Source organism: Eulemur rufifrons, chromosome 8, assembly GCF_041146395.1.
Source record: "Eulemur rufifrons isolate Redbay chromosome 8, OSU_ERuf_1, whole genome shotgun sequence".
NCBI classification, from domain to species: Eukaryota; Metazoa; Chordata; class Mammalia; order Primates; family Lemuridae; genus Eulemur; species Eulemur rufifrons.
Genome location: NC_090990.1, coordinates 98,654,156 through 98,673,993, shown reverse-complemented (window position 1 = coordinate 98,673,993; position 19,838 = coordinate 98,654,156).

The following is a 19,838-nucleotide window of genomic DNA, read 5'->3' as shown; positions in this document are numbered from 1 at the left end:
GTCCCTATAGTTCTGCCTGGCAAGAATGCCGTGGGAATAGGATCACGCAGTTTTTAGTCTTTTGGTGTGTTGCATTTGAGATTCATCCATGTTGCTGTGTGGATCAGGAGTTTGTTCTTCTCTTATTGCTGGATAGGATTCTATCGTACGGAATCCGTCCATTTCGTTTATCCATTTCCTTGGTAAGGAATACTTGGGTTGTTTCCAGTTTTCAGCAACTATGAACAAAACTGCTAAACCAAATACACATATAGGTTTTTGTCGAAATCTCGGTTTTCATTTCACTTGAGTAAATACCTAGGGTGGAATTACTGGGTTGTACAGTAAGTGGATGCTTAACTTTATGGGAAACTGCCAAACTGAGAAACGGTGTCTAAGAAGTTTATTAAAACTGGAGTCTTCACAACAACTGTTTGCCACTCCAGGCAAACATGCTCAGCTCACCTGGGCTAGGCATCTTGCCTGAGCTCACAAAGCTGGCACGTGGTAGACGTAGGGAACCTGGCCTCGAGCCCTCGGGCTTGATGCGGTTGCTTCTCTCTGCTTCGGTTTCCGTCCCTTCTCTCGCCTCTGGCTTCCTTGGCTTTCCCACAGTCTCTGCTCTTGCAACGCAGGTCGGCCAGGCCCTGCCTCTCTGTGCGCCTCCTTTCTCAGGACATTTTCTCCGTGGTGGTGCCATCTGGGGCTGCCCACGCGTGGGGTACTGCGGCTGAGTGCAGAATGCCAGCTCCAGGTGCCGGCAAAGCCACTGGCCTCCAGCTGCTGCCCGCCCCGCCCCCCCCACTTTGTCTCAGTTCCCTGTCAAGACCCCAGAGAGACAGAACAGGCAGCCTCGGGCCACTCTGTGCCACGCCTGGCTCCTGCCCAGGGACCCAGTGACACCTAGTGATCATTAGTGAGAACTGCAGCTGCCCTTGAGTTAATGTGCAAGAACAGCTCTGATGCTCCTAAACAGACACAGACGTGTGAAAACGACACCTGCTCATGTTTAATACGTCAAACAGCAGATCAAGACATACAAGAAAAAGAATTGTATCTCCATAGCTCCAGTTTTACTCCGGTGATTAACAATTTCTGTTTTTAGTTATCTGGTCAGCGCACAAATATAAATAACATGATAAAATTAATAACTGTAAATTCTTCATTTATCAACTTTAGGTAGTATCTATTAGCTATATTGCGGGAAAGACAAATAATTTAGGGCATTATATGACTTTCCTTCTTCCTGTCCCCTTTACTTTCTCGTTTTGATCAGTAATATTACCAGGTTTTTCTAGTGCTTAGATTTATGCTCAAAAAGAGTGTACTTAAATCTCACTTTCTTGATGTATCATCATTAGACAAAATCTATTGATTCTCCGCTACACAAAAGAAGGAAATTGGTACACGTAGACTTCCCTCTGCTCTCCGCCTCCAGATTTCTGTCAACCATAATATCACTTTTATCCTGACTATGTTTATAGTATTAAATACTGAAGTAACTGCAATTAAGTGTTCTATGCTTGGGGTTGATTCTGAAAACTGAAAACCCTTAAACATTATTTAAAGCATTATGGTTATGTAAACACGATTCACTGCAGAACCAAGTACTGTGATTAGGCCCACAGAAAAGGAAATAAAATACTATGTAATTAAACCTTGGGCACTCAAAGGAGAATGTTCTGTGAATGAAGGTCTCTTTACTCCATCAATTATCCACAATTACCCACACTTTGGTTTGCATCAAATATGAACCATGACTTTCTTAGACTGTCTTGTTTTTCCCAAAGTTTCTATTAATAATCACCTTCTATTTGTTGTGTTTGTTATTGAAGAATCACATATCTTATCATTTAGAATTTTCTAAGACTTGCTCTTAGATTTTTATTTTGACTTCTTATTCCTACAGTTTCTATAGTGGAAGTGACTTGCTTTCTGAACACAATCTTCACAGAGTCCTCTGATTTTTTCGGGCTTTCTGGGGCTGCTGTGTGACTGTCAGCTTGGAATTTTTTTTGTTACACACCTGAGTCCTACATTCCTATGGGCCTTGTGTCATTTTCTTTTTTTAGATTTTTCTTGTATTACTAAAGTTTAGATTTGCTGGAGCACATGCTCCATAAGCATATTAAAAGTTGAAACCTGGCTTCATCACTTATTAATTCTGTGGTTTTGGACAACTGTGTGATCTCATTACTATGGTATTTTCATCTGTAAAATGGACATAATACAGCTCCCTCATGGGTTATATCAGGATGGGATGAGATAATGCATGTAGTACAGTTAGGACAGTGACCAGTAAATGATAAAACTTAGTATTTTGGTGGATTTGGGGATGATGAGGTGTAGATTGGCATGCTCATTTGACCATTTTGAATTGGCAGCCAAAACATGTTTCTGAAGTAGTCACAGAAGCCTGTCCTGCCACTATGCACTCCCTTGATAATCTCATGCCATCTTTTATGCCAATGACTGACACATATGTCTCCAGACCTCTCTCCTAAACTCAGACTTACATTGCTGTCTCCTTGACATCTCCACTTGTGTGTCCAAAGCACATCTCAAATGCAACTTGTTCAAAACCAAACTCCTGATCTTCTCCCCCAGATTTGTTCTGCTCACACTTTTCTCCACCTGAGGATGGAGTTGCCACCGTCCAGACACTCAGGCCAAATATATTGGAGTCATGGTGATTCTTTTCTTTCTCTCGTGCTTCACATCTGACCCATCAGGAAATCCTGGGTACTCCAGCTTCAATATATGCCACCACTTCTGACCATCTGCACTCCACCCCCTTGTGAACCATCATCATATCTCACCTGCGTTGCATAGTGGCCTCCTAACTGCCCTCCCTACCTCCACACTGCTCCCTGCTGTCTAGCCTTAAACTTGCAGCACGATCCTGCCTCATGGCATACGCTCTCTTCCTGGGGCATTCCTCCCTCTGAGGCCTGCTGGCTGCCCAAGGGGCTGGGAGATCTTTCATGCTATTGCTTGGGTCACCTTCCCCCCCTCCCCTGGCCACCCTCTTTATCACTGCCACCTTCCCCTGGCCTCCTGATCCCTTTATTTGGCTCTATTTCTTCTTTTTCATGGCACATGCCATCTTCTAAATTATGACATGTTACTTATTTATCATGTTTATTGTTCAATATCTGTTTCCTCTTTTAGAATGTCAGATCCTTGAGTGCAGTATTTTTTTTGTAATTTGCCTTGTTTACCAACGTATATTGAGTGCCAAGTACAGCACCTGGCTCATCTGTAGGCCCTGAATCCATATTTGGTGAAGGAATTAGTGAAAAGCAGTGAGGAGAGTGGAGGTTCTCCCATACTGGCTTGCTCTGCAGTCCAGATATTTGATGGCCACACCCGAAGGAGGCAATTCGGTTGATAAGTACAGGGAGCAGAATCTCCTTAAGGGTAAGAATTACAAGGAGGTAGCTTTCAGAGTGCAAGGAAGGTCACAGGAAACATCAGGATTGCACCCCCCACACCTCCTGCCCAGCATGTGCTGGACCAGCTGGTCTCAAGGGTTCCTTCCAGCTCTGACCTTCTGTGATTTCAGGCGGTATGAGGAGCTAAGCTCCCTGGCCTTGGAGGCATCCCAGCATAGGCAGGGATGCTGTAGAGGGACTCAAGGATGAGAAAAATACAAAGACTGGATGACCTTCAAGGCCTCCTCTTTTTTTTTTTTTTTTTTTTTTTTTTTTTTTTTTATTTATTTTTTTTTTTTTTTTATTTTTTATTTTTTGTTTGTTTTTCAGCTCATCAAGGGGGTACAAAAGATCAGGCTATATACATTGCCCATGCCACCCCATCCCCCCGAGTCTGAGCTTTAGTTGTGTCCATTTCCTAGACAGTGCACAACACTCTCATCATGTAGGTGTGCACTCCTCCCCTCCCCCCACCCCATCCCCCCCAGAGAGAACTTCAAACGTGTCCATTCCCCAGGCAGTGCGCATCGCACTCATCAAGTAGGTATACACCCATCCCTTCCACCCAGCCCCGACCTCTGTCCAATACCCAATTGGTGTGAATCCCAAATGTGCTCTCAAGGAAACCAGTTTGCTGGTGAGTACATGTGGTGCTTGTTTTTCCATTCTTGGGATACTTCACTTAATAGAATGGGTTCCAGCTCACTCCAGGAGAACCAAAGAGATGCCATATCGCCATCATTTCTAATAGCTGAGTAATATTCCATGGTATACATATACCACATTTTGCTAATCCATTCATGAATCGATGGGCATTTGGGTTGTTTCCATATCTTTGCGATTGTGAATTGTGCTGCTATAAACATTCGGGTGCAGGTGTCTTTTTTATAGAATGACTTTTGTTCTTCTGGGTAGATGCCCAGTAATGGGATTGCTGGATCGAATGGTAGGTCTACTTGAATCTGTTTAAGGTATCTCCACATTGCTTTCCACAGGGGCTGCACTAGTTTACAGTCCCACCAGCAGTGTATGAGAGTACCTGTCTCTCCACACCCACGCCAACATGTATAGTTTTGGGACTTTTTGATAAAGGCCGTTCTCACTGGAGTTAAGTGATATCTCATTGTGGTTTTGATTTGCATTTCCCTGATGATTAGAGATGTTGAACACTTTTTCATATGTTTGTTAGCCATTTTTATATCTTCTTTTGAAAAATTTCTATTCATGTCCTTTGCCCACTTTTTGATAGGGTTGTTCAATTTTTTCTTACTGATTTTCCTGAGTTCTAAATAGATTCTTGTTATCAGTCCTTTATCTGATGTGTAGTATGCAAAAATTTTTTCCCATTCTGTAGGTTGTCTATTTACTCTTGTGACTGTTTCTTTGGCTGTGCAGAAGCTTTTTAATTTGATCAGGTCCCATTTATTTATTTTTGTTGCTGCTGTGATTGCCTTAGGGGTCTTCCTCATAAATTCTTTGCCTAGGCCAATGTCTGTAAGAGTCTTACCTACGTTTTCTTCTAGAATTCTAATAGTTTCTGACCTAAGGTTTAAGTCTGTTAACCACCGTGATTTGATTTTTGTGAGGGGTGAGAGCTGTGTGTCCTGTTTTAGTCTTCTACATGTGGATATCCAGTTTTCCCAGCACCATTTATTAAATAAGGAATCTTTTCCCCAGAGTATGTTTTTTTCTGTTTTGTCAAAGATTAGATGGCTATATGAGGATGGTTTTATATTTGGATTTTCTGTTCTGTTCCACTGGTCTGTGTCTCGGCACTTGTGCCAGTACCAGGCTGTTTTTAGAACCACAGCCTTGTAGTAAAGTTTGAAGTCTGGCAAATTAATACCTCCCATTTTGTTTTTGTTGTTTAATATTGCTTTTGCTAAACGGGGTCTTCTCTGATTCCATACAAAGCGTAAAATTATTTTTTCTATGTCTGTGAAAAAAGATGTTGGTAATTTAATAGGGATTGCATTGAATCTGTAGATAACTTTGGGCAGTATAGACATTTTAACAATGTTGATTCTACCGATCCATGAGCATGGTATGGTTTTCCACCTATTTACATGTTCTGCGATTTCCTTCCTCAGAGTTTCATAGTTCTCCCTATAGAGGTCCTTTACTTCCTTAGTTAGATATATTCCTAGATATTTTATTTTCTTTGTTGCTATTTTGAAGGGTATTGAGTCCTTAATTTGGTTCTCCGTTTGACTGTTATTGGCGTATATGAATGCCTCTGATTTGTGTGTATTGATTTTGTATCCTGAGACTTTGCTGAATTCATTAATCAATTCCAGGAGTCTCTTGGTTGAAATCTTGGGGTTTTCTAGATATAACATCATATCATCAGCAAAGAGTGAGAGTTTGATCTCTTCTGTCCCTATTTGGACTCCCTTGATTCTGCTCTCTTGCCTGATAGCTCTTGCAAGGACTTCCAATACTATGTTGAAAAGTAATGGGGACAGTGGGCAGCCTTGTCTGGTTCCAGTTCGAAGTGGGAATGCTTTCAGTTTTTCCCCATTCAGTATGATGTTGGCTGTGGGTTTGTCATATATGGCTTGTATCATTTTTAGATAGGCCCCGTCTATGCCTATTTTTTTGAGTGTTCTTATCATAAAAGGGTGTTGAATTTTGTCGAATGCTTTTTCTGCATCTATTGAGAGTATCATATGATCTTTATTTTTGCTTCTATTTATGTGATGAATTACATTTATAGATTTGCGTATGTTAAACCATCCCTGCATCTCTGGGATGAAGCCCACTTGGTCGTGATGGATTATTTTTTTGATAAGCACTTGGATTCGATTTGCTAGAATTTTATTGAGGATTTTTGCATCTATATTCATAAGAGAAATTGGTCTATAGTTCTCTGTTTTAGTTGCATCCTTTCCTGGTTTTGGTATTAGGGTTATGTTGGCTTGGTAAAAAGTGTTGGGGAGAATCCCATCCTTCTCTATATTGGAGAATAGTTTATGTAGGATGGGCACCAGTTCTTCTTTGTAGGTATGGTAGAATTCAGGTGTGAACCCATCTGGTCCAGGGCTTTTCTTTTTGGGAAGGTTTTTTATTGCTGTTTCGATTTCAGATCTAGATATCGGTCTATTTAGGAATTCTACTTCTTCCTGGTTGAGCCTGGGAAGGCTGTGTGTTTCTAGGAATTTGTCCATTTCCTCCAGGTTTTCTAATTTGTGTGCATAAAGATTTTTGTAGAATTCATATATGGTATCCTGTATCTCTGTGGCATCAGTCGTGATTACTCCTTTTGTGTTCCTGATGGAGGTTATAAGAGATTTTTCTTTTCTGTTCTTGGTTAGTCTAGCCAGAGGTGTGTCAATTTTGTTTATTTTTTCAAAGAACCAACTTTTGGTTTTATTAATCTCCCTTATGGTTTGATTGTTGTCTTTTTCATTTAGTTCTGATTTAATCTTAATAATTTCTCTCCTTCTGCTGGGTTTGGGATCGGTCTGTTCTTCCTTCTCCAGCACTTTGAGTCTATTCATTAGATTGTCTAATTGTAGGTTTTCTGTCTTTTTGGTATAAGCATTTATGGAAATAAATTTTCCTCTCAGGACTGCTTTAGCTGTGTCCCACAGATTTTGATAGGTTGTATCTCCTTTGTCATTTAATTCAAAAAATCTTTTGATTTCCGACTTGATTTCTTCATTTATAAAATGATTGTTCAGGAGAAGGTTATTTAGCTTCCATGACTTTGAGTAGAAGTGAGGATTTCTGTTAGGGTTCATTGTTACTTTTATTCCACTGTGATCTGAGAAGATGCATGGTATAATTTCTATATTTTTAAATTTTTTAAGGCATGCTTTATGACCTAAGATATGGTCAATCTTGGAGAATGTCCCATGAGCTGATGAGAAGAAAGTATATTCAGTGGTTTTTGGGTAGAATGTCCTGTAGATATCAGTCAGGCCCATTTGATCGAGCGTTGTATTTAAGTCCACTATTTCTTTGTTTATTTTTTGTTTGGAAGATCTGTCCTGAACTGTCAGTGGCGTGTTAAAATCTCCGGCTACTAACGTGTTGTTATCTATCATTTGGTTGAGATCAAGTAGGGTTTGCTTTATGAATCTGGGTGCACCTAGATTGGGTGCATATATATTAAGTATAGTTATGTCTTCTTGTTGAATTGTACCCTTCACCAGTATATAGTAACCATCTTTGTCTTTCTTTACTTTTGTTGATTTGAAAACTACGTTATCGGAGATTAGAACCGCCACGCCAGCTTTCTTTTGAGTTCCATTTGCTTGGAATATTGATTTCCATCCTTTTATCTTCAGCCTAAATGCATCCTTGCAGGTTAGATGAGTTTCCTGAAGACAGCAGATACTTGGCTTATATTTTTTTATCCATTGGGCCAGTCTATGTCTCTTGAGTGGGGAATTCAATCCATTCACATTTAATGAGAGAACTGATAGGTGAGACAGATTGCTTTTCCTCAAGTTGGGTTGAATTTCATTGATCTGTTTTCTCTCTTGAGCCATTATGATAACTGGGTTTTTATATTTATCTCTTGATTAGTGTTACATTCGAGGGTCCTTCTTGTGCTGGACCATGTGTAACTCTGTTTTGAGTACTTCTTGGAGAGCTGGTCTTGTCTTGGTGAATTCCCTAAGTTTTTGTTTATCTGAGAATGTCTTAATTTCACCTTCATATATAAAACTGAGCTTAGCTGGATACAGGATTCTAGGCTGGGCATTATTCTGTTTCAGAAGAGTGAGAATGGGGCCCCAATCTCTTCTTGCTTGTAAGGTTTCAGTTGAGAAATCTGGCGTGATTCGGATGGATTTTCCTTTGTATGTTAATTGATTCTTTCTCCTTACAGCTCGAAGAAGGGCCTCTTTAGTGGATATTTTGGTCAGTCTAATGACTACATGACGTGGTGTCTTCCTATTTGGTATGAATCTCCCAGGGGTTCTTTGAGCTTCTTGAACCTGTATATCTAGAGATTTGGCTAGGCCTGGGAAATTTTCCTCAATTATATCTTCAAATAGTTTATTCAACCCTTGCTTATTGTCTTCTTCACCCTCAGGAATGCCGATAACTCTGACGTTAGGCTTCTTCACATAATCCCACATTTCTTGTAGACTGTGGTTAATTCTCATGTTTGTTTGTTTCAGCTCTGTAACTGACTTATTTAATTGGAAAGTGTTGTCTTCGATCTCTGAGATTCTTTCTTCTGTTTGATCTACCCTGCTCTTGAGACTTTCCACTGTGTTTTGTAGCTCCTTGAATAAATTCTTCATTTCCAGGAGTTCAGTTTGATTTTTCTTCAGTATTTCAATTTCTTTGGTGAATTTTTCTTCCAAGTCCTGGATCTTTTTTGTGGTTTCTTTATGTTGATTATCCATTTTTACTTGCATGCTGTTCAGCGTGTTTATGATCCATGTTTGAAATTCTTCCTGTGACATGTTGCTATTTGGAATCTGGTTTGTGTTAATTGGTGGTGAACTAGTAATCCTCTTTGAGGGTGAAGTTTCAGCTTGATTCTTTATACTTCCAGAGTTCTTTCGCTGAGCCCTTCCCATCTGGATGAATCCTTAAGATTCCTTCTTTCAGCTTTAGTCTGGAAAGGGGCAGGCCGTGAGCGCCAGGTAAGCTGCCTCCTCTGTCGCTAGGGGGAGCCCTTCGCGTGTTGTTCAGGGTTTTGCTACCTCCGCTGGGGGGGCTGCTCCTCTTCCTCTCCCGCGGTGGTTTCCGTCTCTCTCTGCGAGAAAGACAGTGGATAGGGGGAGGGGAGCGGCGCCCTCCTTCGCCCAGCGCCCCAGCCGCTGCAGTTCCCGTGGGCGATGGTCCTCCCCGCCCCAATGTCCGCAAGGTCCACGCTCGACTCTCTCGTGACTGGGGAACCACTCAGTGTTCACACAAAGGCTTAGCTCCTAGTCGGTCCGTGGACTAGGGAAGGGAGCCGCCCGGTACCCAATCACTTCACCGGGTTTAGGGTGCAAAACCCAACAATGGCGACCGCCCGTCTGCAGCACTGTCGCTGGGGTTGAACGCTCAGCGACCGGCAGAGGCCAGAGGAGCCGAGACCGGGAGAACCCAGCCCCGCCTAAACGAGACAGATCGGCGTCTGCTCGAGCCGGGAGGGAGGCAGCCCCGCAGCCCGCGTATAGGAGACAGTTGCTAGGCGCCTCAGCCGCGCACAGCGCACAGCGTTCTAGGGTCCAAAAAGCCTCCCGCCAATGTCTCCTCTGCAGAGCTCACGTCTCCCGCGGCAATTCTGCGTCGACTTTGGGCAAATCCCCAATTGAGTGGGTGTGGAGGTCAGAGGGGGAACAAGATGCTTTCCTGTGGGGCTGAACCCACCCCACTCTCTGGTGGGGTGCGTACAACCGTCCCGCGCTCCCTTCTCTGATGACCCTCCGCACTCTCTAGTTTTTCGCGCTGTATTTCCCGATCACCTCAGTCCTTTCTCGTTCTCTCTCTGTCCCACGCTGATTCTCCGTGGGTTCACGCCGCCGTTCTTGTGGGGGAGTGAACCTCTAGCGTTGTGGCAGTCCGAGACCCATGCCTTCCACTCCGGGAGCACGAATCCAGGAGGTCACCACCATTCCGCCATCTTCCTCTCTCTCTCAAGGCCTCCTCTTATGATGAGACTTGGTTAATTGGATGACTGACCTCTCTCTGACCACTCCTACACCCCAAAGCCTGAGTCACAGGCCTGGAGTCTGTGGCGCTGCTGGGTGGGGTGCTCCAGAGCCGTTCCCTGACCCTCCCCACACCCCTGCTACTGCATGGGTATGGCCATAGCACCTCCTCTCCCTTCCCCACACCCTCCATAGAACTTATTCTGTTTTTGGCAACGTGAGGTGACAGTGACCCTGACTGAGAGAGGGCAGCCTGGGCAAATGGAAGGAAGGCAAGTTAGGGGCACCTGCCTCTTAGCTTTACTCTTTTGTGTCTTTTCTCAACCCCTTCCCTGGCTCTCCGACATGGCCACAGGCCGACTCTGGACCAGACCTATCCGTTGGGTTTGCACTGTGGTTCTCCACTTGGAGACACAGGTGGGTGTGGTGTTCAGAGGGGCGGAGCAGCCATAAAAGATGGATGAGGCCGATGGTGGAGAGATGGGAAGGGAGGCTGAGGGCTGGGCATGGAGTAGGCAGCTTGAGGCACCCATCAGCCTGAGCACTTCATTTTCTCTCTTCTCCTCTGAAGCTTTAATCTCTTAAGCTACCTGATGCCAGCAAAGCTAGAGCTGCAGGATATGCTGGGCCACCACCCAAGGAATTACTGTTTATTCAAAGCCCTTTTGTGAGCAAGCAACATGTTCTTTTGTCAATAGGAGACCCGGAAGAGTGTCTCTAGGAAAATTACCCCTTTGCTTTTATTTCTCTGGAAAATGATCAGATAACACCCAAATCAGACAGATCACTCTCTGAATGCTCAATATGTATTCCCATAGCTCCCTTTCTAATTATCGCATTCCCCTCACGTGAGAAAGAATGCCAGATTATTTTCCATCATTTTCTTCTGAAGTATCTTTTGGCAATTTAGCAGCTGCTTCAACATAATGATGGGGGAGGGACCAATAAAGGCAAATGAGCCGACGCAGATTTGTAACGAACACAGGTACCTCGCCACCTGCTTCCGTGAACATCTGCGCAGTGTTTACACAGATCTTACCTCCTTCCATATGTAACCCAGTCAAGCAGCTGTTATTAATTTTCCTGTGTTACTGACGAGGTAACCAGAGCTCAGGGAGGCTAACTGCTGAGCGGTAGTGGCCTGTACAGGAATCAGGCCTCCTGACTCCAAGTCTGGCATGCTCTTCTCCTCCTGCACAGGTGCCTCTGCCCAAATAGGACTCCACGGTCCACCACCCGCAACGGGGACGTTTGGTGAAATCACTAAGATCATGGGTCATGGGGCTGGACAATCCTTGCTCCAATTTACTAATGTGTGGCATTGGGTTAAACTAACTCCTTTCAGCCTCAGTTTCCTCATCTGTAAAATAGGGACAGTGATGGGTACTTATTGCATAGACTAGACTTGTGCATATTAAATAAGATGATTTATGCAAAAAGCTTAGCACGATGTCTAACACTTGTTAATTCTTTAATAGATGGTAGCTACTCTTATGAGTTAGGTCTCTGTTGAGTAGGCAGTATTGATCAGAGGGGAGTAGAGGAGGAGAAAGACAACAAGGTTGGCTAGTTGAGGTAAAATTAAATTAGGAGACACTGCATAGGCCAGGCAGATGTCAAAGAAAAAGGTGAACTTTGAGGAGGGTCAAAGGACAAAAGGAAGAGAGAAAGCAGACATAATCTTGGGATGGTTGGCTTTCTTTTAACCATAAAAGTGAGGGAAACTGAGGCCCTCTCCTCTTCGAGGAGACCCACAAACTAACAGCTCAGAGTTCTGAACCAACTGAGAAACAAGCCAAAAAATTTAGTGGGGCCAATAGACCACCTTTATGATTGTGATGGTTAAGTTTGTATGTCAACTTGACTGGGCCATGGGGTGCCCAGGCATTTGGTCAAACATTATTCTGGATGCTTCTGTGAGGATGTTATCTGGATGAGATTAACATTTGGATCAACAGACTGAATAAAGCAGATTGCCCTCCCTAATGAGATGGGTCACACCCAATCTGTTGAAGGCCTGAACAGAACAAAAGAGCTGACCCTCCTCGACTAACAGGGAACTCCTTCCTGCTGCTTGAGCTGGGACATGGGGTTTTCCTGCCTTCGGACTTGAACTGAAAAACAGCTCTTCTTGGGTCTTGAGCTTGCTGGCATTTGGACTGGAATGACACCACTGGCTCTCCTGGGTCTCCAGCTTGCTGACTGCAGACCTTGGGACTTGTCAGCTTCCACAGTCACAAGAGCCAGTTCCTTGTACTCAATCAATCAGTCAATCTCTACACACACACACACACACACACACACACACGCACGCACCCTTGGTTCTGTTTCTGTAGAGAATCCTGGCTAATACGAAGATTAACAAAGCTGAGATGTGAGAATCAAACGAGCTGGTTAAGCACCTACTCTCCAGGCTGGACTGGAGACAGCCCACCCGAGGTAAGGTTTCAGTCTTCAGAGCAGACATGCTTTATCTAGGTTGCAGCCTTGCATTGGTCTTGGGTGGAGAGGAAGGAGAAAGTGAACAAATTCCCCTTGCCCTGGACTGGGACAGAGTAGACTCACTAGTGAAGATGTGTGAACCAGTGGCCACCGCTTACTAACTGTGGACGGGTCGGGGATTTTAGGGACAATCCTTACGTTCCCTAGCTTTTGGTTCTTTCAATCTGTTGGGCTTACCCTTTAGGCCTGTGGTCTACCAGGGCTGTGGGTGGCAGGAAGAATATCTATGCTGCTCCCGCAGTATGTAGGGCTGCTCTTCCAAACAAAACATTTCCTCTCTGTAGGCCTCCTGGGACCACTGCTGGGCGGTTGAGATTTTGTCCCTTGAGAACTCAGGTCCACTCCAGGTCATGCTATGCTCAAGGCTGAGAGTTTACTCTCTGTTGTATTACCCTTTCCAAATTATTTCTTTCATGTTTCCTAACAGTCTATCAGAGGTTTTGCAGTGATATCTGGTGACATCATGTACTTCAATCATAACTTGCCAATACAAAACAAAGATACTCTGGTATTGAAACAAACTCTATTCCATTACAAAATTCCTAGGGAAGAATTACAGTTCAAAGATTAAATTCCCAAGCAAATCAGAGTAAAATATTTTACGTTAAAAACCCCAGTCTCTGTCCTTGATGTCTTGTCTGGCTCTGTCTCTGGCAGGGAGTCCCTCACTACCTGGGCTGAGCGGGGCTCTTCCCACACCTGCAGTGGGAGAGGGAGGCTCACAGGGCTGGGTGAAGTTCTATCAGCACCTCAGGGACCCCATCAATTCAACGCAAAGTGTCTGATGTGCTCCATTCTCTTCCACCCAGTGTTTTATTTAAAAAAATTCTAAACCTCAGAAGAGTTGGAAGGAAGAACAGTGCAATGAACACTGGCCTGCTCTTCTCTGCATTCTCCAATGGTTAATGTTTGTTTTGTTCATATTTGTTTTCTCTTGGTCTCTTCCCACACATGCACGCACAAACACATACTTTTTTCTTATTTTTACTGAACCATTTGAAAGCATTTCAAATATTTTTCAAAGGTATTTTGAAAATAATATTGAATTATTGATTTGACAATAGTACATAGTCCATATTCAATTTTCTCAAATAGTCACCAAAATTTATCCTGTCTGGTTTTCTTCTTTCTTTTTGGATCCAGAATCCAGTCAAGCTTCCCATTTGGTTGTCATGTCTCTTCAGTCTCCCTGAGTCTCACTGCCCCTCTGTTTTCCTCTTTTATGACATTGAGAGTTTTGGGGAGTCTTTAATCGGAATAGCCTATGTTCTAGGTTTGTCTCCTTTTGTAGGTTCTGGGTAAGCTTCACGGGCAAGAGCACTGCAGGGGTGAGACTGCACTTCCCACTGCGTCACATCAGAAAGAATACGGGGTCAGTGTCCCCCCACTACTGATGTTGCTATATTTGATCACTTGATTAAGACTAGCCCTGCCAAATCTCTGCATTGTAAAGGTACATTTCTGCCTTTTAATTAATCAGAATTGGGGGGAGTGGTGATGCTTTCAGACCATGAGGATCTTCTGTTGCCCAGAAACCTCTTATTGCCTGGTTTTAACATCCATTGGTGATCCTGAATCAATTATTGCAAAGTGGTGATTTCCTGATATCAACATCCCTTCTGCATTGATCATCTATCGTCTACTGTAAAGAAGAGCTTTCCTCTGCTTATTTCTTTTGAGAATAATTATCCCACGAATTCTTTTAAAATTTAATGTATTGTAGCTTATTACTATCAATATTCTTTTTTATGCTCAAATTATCCCAGGTTTAACTGGGAGATGTTGTGTCTTACTTTTTCAAAGATCCTAGAGACTTAATAAGACATATCAAACTATCTCAGCATTGGCCCTAGACCCACTTACTTTCTGTAAACAAACCAATCTGAAGCTCTTAAAACAGTTATTCCAATAAAATCATGGCCACAGAGCCCAATACTCAGTGCTGCCAAAGAGACTGGTGTCTGAATCATGGAGGGTGGATGGAAAAGATCTTTCTAATGTTAGTTTCACCAGAATTACATCAACCTGTTATACCTATTTGGAGTCTATGACCTATAACTTTAACTCAAGTGGTAGGAATCTTCCAGAGAGAGGTTTGTTTTGCCCCCGTACAGTTATTATTCTGGGATTGGGGTGCCTTTCTTTCCCATTGAGAAATTTTAAAATTTTCTCTTTTGAGCCTAGTCTTCTCAAAGTGGCATTGGGTGTGAGCTTTGTTTGGTAATGTGGCCTCCAGAATAGATTGTGAGCAGATTTTTTTCTTTAATCCTGAGCTGTTCTTGCTGCTGTCCTCTCTTGATGTTCAATTAGGCCTAAGAAACTTGCCTTGGGAATGCTTTCCCTCTTCCCCCTTTATGTTGCTCACGTATCTGTAGCGAAGACAAACGCCTCTGCCTTGTGCTCGGCAAGGCAGCGCAGGGTTGCAGCACAGGCTCTTGTCTCTCGTGTCTGATTTCCCCTTTGAAAGGCTCAGCTAAGGCTGGGTCAGCAGATCCAGTCCCGCCTATCCAGGCAAGGCTCTGACACCTGAAAGCTTGAAAAGTTGTGTGGCACACATGGGGCTCAGCTGCCATGCGTTGAAAGCAGAGAATATTGCTCTCACTCCCAACATGTCAAAGGCTTTAATGAAAAGATTCTTTTAGTATGGTTGAATCTTTGCTACAGCCACAGCTGTTCAGGAAAGCTACATCTGTTCAAGGAAAAGTGGGCACCTTTTCAAGGCTCCTGGCCTTGCAGAGGCCCTCACCACCCTCTCCCACTGGCCAAGGCCCTTGGCATTTTCCCTTACCGAGGCTGCATGCCCGGTGTCTGACTGCTGGCCCCACTGACCGCCATTTGGCCAAAACTGTCAGTGGCTTGAGGCCTCTGGAACCTGCTGTCTTGGCTCTGGTTCCCTAGAAAATAGCCTGCAGCAGAGGCCACGCGCTAACACAGGATGAATGAGTCTAATCCCAGGAAGCAGGAATGACAGAGAATGGGAGACAGGCTGGGAGGAAGGAGAACACATACAGGGGTGTGTGTTCCCAGGTTGGCCACACCTTTGCAACAAGTTGATCGCTTGGTCTCTCCGGATGTCCTCATATCAAACTTATGTATCTCTGAACAGTGCCTTTGTGCAGGGGGAGGAGAAAGGGAGAAATATTTATCCACTGATTTCAATATCTCATTGTCAAGGTCAACTTCCCTGCACATCTATACGTTATCCCAGAGGGGAGACCCAGGGTGGACGCAGGAGGTGCATGGTTTGCATGAGGGAGGTACTATGAGGTCATGCCCCTAAATGCCAGGAGGAACTGGAACCCTTGACTGGGAGACACAGCAATCTGAATTCACAACCACAGGAATAGTACAAGCCATGGCTACAGCCACTCCAGCCTGAAGAGTCCAGCACACCTGCTCAACACTACTTAACGGTCAGTGCGTGCATTCCCGGTGCTACAGCCATGGGACAAAGCCTTGTCCAAGCTCCAGCAACCTGCCACAAAACACTGCAGACTGACTTAGAGCTCCTCTCCCAGATTCGGTAGCCAAAAGCCAACTCAGCTCCAAACTGATGGCCCTTAATGAATTGCTGTAAACAGTGACGGTACAAACCCACCAGACAAGTGCCACCAAAGTGTAAAGTCATCTGCCCTGGCTGTGGCAGAAGCCCCTGTGCTGGCTGTGCAATTTGCTCCCCCGAATTCACCTCTATTCTATTTCTCAAAATTTAAAGCCTCATGTGCAGATACTGAGGTTGGGATTATGTCTCAAACTGCAGGCACTCTTCTGTAGAGGCAGGTCCTTTTACAACTTAGGGCAGAGAACACAAGCTTCTGTGGACTGCTCTTGGCCAAGAGAGAGGGGGACAAAGGGGCTAGTCCATGCATGCCCACGCTCTGCTTCTGAACCCACTGGGGAGGTGAGTAGCTTTTGCTCCCCTGAGGAGGAGATAGTGAGGGCAAGAGTATTACGTTAATGGGGCTCCTTCCACATGGGAAGGAATGACAGGAGGGGGAGGATGTGCTCCTCCCTAACATCTTCAAACACCAGAACACTCGTGTCAAGATCTCCTACAGGCTTTCTCCCTGGGCTTTGCTGGGGCCGAGGGCTGGGGGTGGGGGGCATGGAGGGAGCAGGGGGGCAACTCCAAGAGGGTCCTGTGAATTCCTGAGCTCAGCAAATCTCCCTGAGTGGTGAAGGACTGTCTTCCATACCCTAAGCGATTATCTAGGCATCCTGTCTTCCCCTGGCTGGGTCTGGAGAGGGGATACACACCCCTCACTGGATCACCCTCGCCCCATCATCGCCTTAATGAACCCTGGACTTCCGCTGACAAGGGACTCATGCGCGTGAGGAGCACGGATGCTCAGAGGGGTGGGTGTGGCCACATCTTAGACAACTCTGCGGGATGTGTCTAGAAGCTCCTTTCCAGAACATGGAGGTACTGTCCGCTGTGGGCTCAGCTCTAGGCTATGGGTATTATTCTGGGAAAACAGGAAATGCCCTGTTTCAACAGTGTTACACATTCCTTTAGTCACTAAGAATTGAGCAGACCGTGTGCTGTGTGTTGGGGTGATGTGAAGATGGAGGAGGGTTATAAGCGAGAACTAGTTGTAGCATTCAACCCTGGAGAGGCTTAAATTACAGGGAGAGAAGGGCTGTGAGAAACACACGTGCAAAGCTTATGGAAACCCACAAGGAAAAGAGAGGCTTCTCTGAGAGGTGATACGGAATTGGGTCTTGGAGGACAAATGAGTTTAACAGATAGGACAAAAAGGGGACAGTTACTAGGAGAAGACAGTACGTACAAAGGCATGGCTGCTGGGACGGCGGTGGCACGTGCAGGGAGTGGAGGGAGTTGGTGTGGCAGGAGCCTATGGCACGTGTTCTTGTGGGTTGGGGCAGTAATGGGAGACGGAGCTGAAAACGCAGGCTGGAGCCAAACCATGAACAGCCTCATGCCCCACTGTGGAGTCTGGACTCTCTGGAAAATGGATTTCAAGCAGAGGAATAAACAGGGTTGGGTTTTAGGAAGACTATATTAGCGAGTGCCAGGAATAGTTGTGGGAGGAGAGAGTCTGGAGGTAGAGACACCAGGAATGGTGCTACTACAAGGGTCCTGGTGACAGGCAGCCAGGGCTGTCAAAGGCAGTGGGAGTGGGACTGAAAGGAGGACAGGACTTAAGAGGTATTTAGGATGAAAAGTAGACTGGATGGGACTTGGTGACCAGTTCAAAACAGAGACTCAGAGATGACGGTGCATCTTCTGGCTGGGGTGACTGGGGAGGGAGTGGTACCTTCAACTAAAAAAGAGAAGGGAGGGAGGGAAAGAGAAAACACAGTAGGGAGCAAGTTTTGTGGGGGACAGATGACTGGGTTTTCTCTGTGTTTCGGGTACCTGAAGGCCATGCAGGTTTTAAACAAGACATAACATTCACCTCAGACTGACAGGTGGACCTGGTTGAAATTATTTTATTGGTGTCCTAAAAAAAACTTCCTGAGATCTGACAACATGTACTGAATTTCCCTGGATTAAGAGTGAGCAGGTGAAGATGAGTTTGTCGAGGTGATGTGTATTCACCACCGGAATTTAACTGACATTCAATTTGACAACCATTTACTGAGTACCAACTATATGCCGGGCACCATGCTGGGCTCTGCATATACACAAATTGGACTTGGTCTTTTGTTTTTAAAGAACTCTCACCTTTGTTGGGGAAATGGAGAAATGCATAAGCCTCTGTAACAGAGGAGCCATGTAGAGGAAAAACACCATCCTGGGTGTCAGGGTCCTGGCTTGACTTCAGTACAGGCTGTGCCGCTAACTGACTGTGTCATTTTCAGCTACTTGCTTCTCCTCTGTGGTTCTTAATTCCCAATTACAAAATTAGACAGTTGGCCTAATAAACTCTAAGTTCCCTCACAACATTAGCCAATGGTCATGCCAAGTCTTGCTGTGCGGAAGTGCTACGGGAGCACTGTTTAACTCTGGTGGGGGCTTAAAGAAAAGCCTTCCAGGAGGAGGAAGTGCAGAAAGGCCGTGTTAGAGAACACAGAAGAGCAAGCTGTGACTGGGTGCGGGGTTTTGAGGGCAACGACAGAGGGAGAGGCTGGGGAGGTAGGTAGGTGGTGCCCAGTGGAGGAAGGACTTTATTTCAGGGCAACAGGGCTTGGAAATGACCCCCACTATAAAATCCACTGGGGACAGAGATCATGGTAAGGTGTGATGGGCATCGTGAATGTGGAACAAAATATCTCATGGCTCAGAGGTGAGAGAGAACACCTTTGAATGGACAGGGCCAAGGGGTGTATTCATTCATTCTTTTCATGTGAAAGTGTGAGGCCTGAGGGAGGGAAACAAAGATGGTGGCGACTGCTTTTCCCCCACTCAGGGCGGCTGTTGAAATGCAGCATGGTGCAGAGAAGTTTTCTCAGCAACAGCAGCTGGTGGTGCCCTGCCTGAAGGATGGCTCAGGGAGTGGCACGGTCCACGTGAATGGAATCAGGCAGCGGGCAGCCAGAGCACACGAGCACACACTGCTGCTCCACCACCCTAAGACCTCTAGGGCCTCAGCACTCAGTCATGGGCCGGGACCTGCAGCATCTCCTGGGATCACGGGAGAAATGTGAATCTCAGGCTCCACCCAGACTCTGAATCAGAATCTGCATTTTCACAAGATCCTCAGGTGATCCACAAGCACATTAAAGTTTGAGCAGCTCTCCCTCTTGTTGAACAGAGTGTTCCTCACCCAAACTCCTTCTCTTAATTTATTTCTTACTCAGGGAAGAGAGAACACCTCCCAATTTCCTAGGGAGCACACTGGATCAGATGTCAGTTTGATCACCCATAGTTTCTTCCTTATGCATTCATCCATTTGTTCATTCAGTCAAATCATAATGGAGCACCTCCTGTATTCACACGTGCATTCTGTGTACCTGGTCCTCCTGGCCTCGCCTTTGCTGGGCTTCTTCTGGCAGGGTGGGAGGGGCTGGGGCCTGGGTGTGAAATCCACTTACTTGGGCAGGTAGACACTGGCCTATGAGCAGGGAGAGGTTACCTGGCATCAGATGCTGACCTTAGAGTTCCAGACAGGTGGGAGGACATGTGAAATGTGGTTCCTATGGGGAGACTCATAACACACCCAGTGTCTGTGGGTTGGGTGTTGTCCCACTTGGCAGAGCACCACAGTAGTCCCACCAGGCTGATGGCAATTGAGAACTGCACCACTGAGAGCAGGACCTCCGAGCTGGAGTTCAGGAGCAGCCCTGTCCTCATGGAGGAACGGTGAGGCTGTGCACGGGAGCAGGACTCGAGACAGCGATCAAAGCCAAAGCCCAC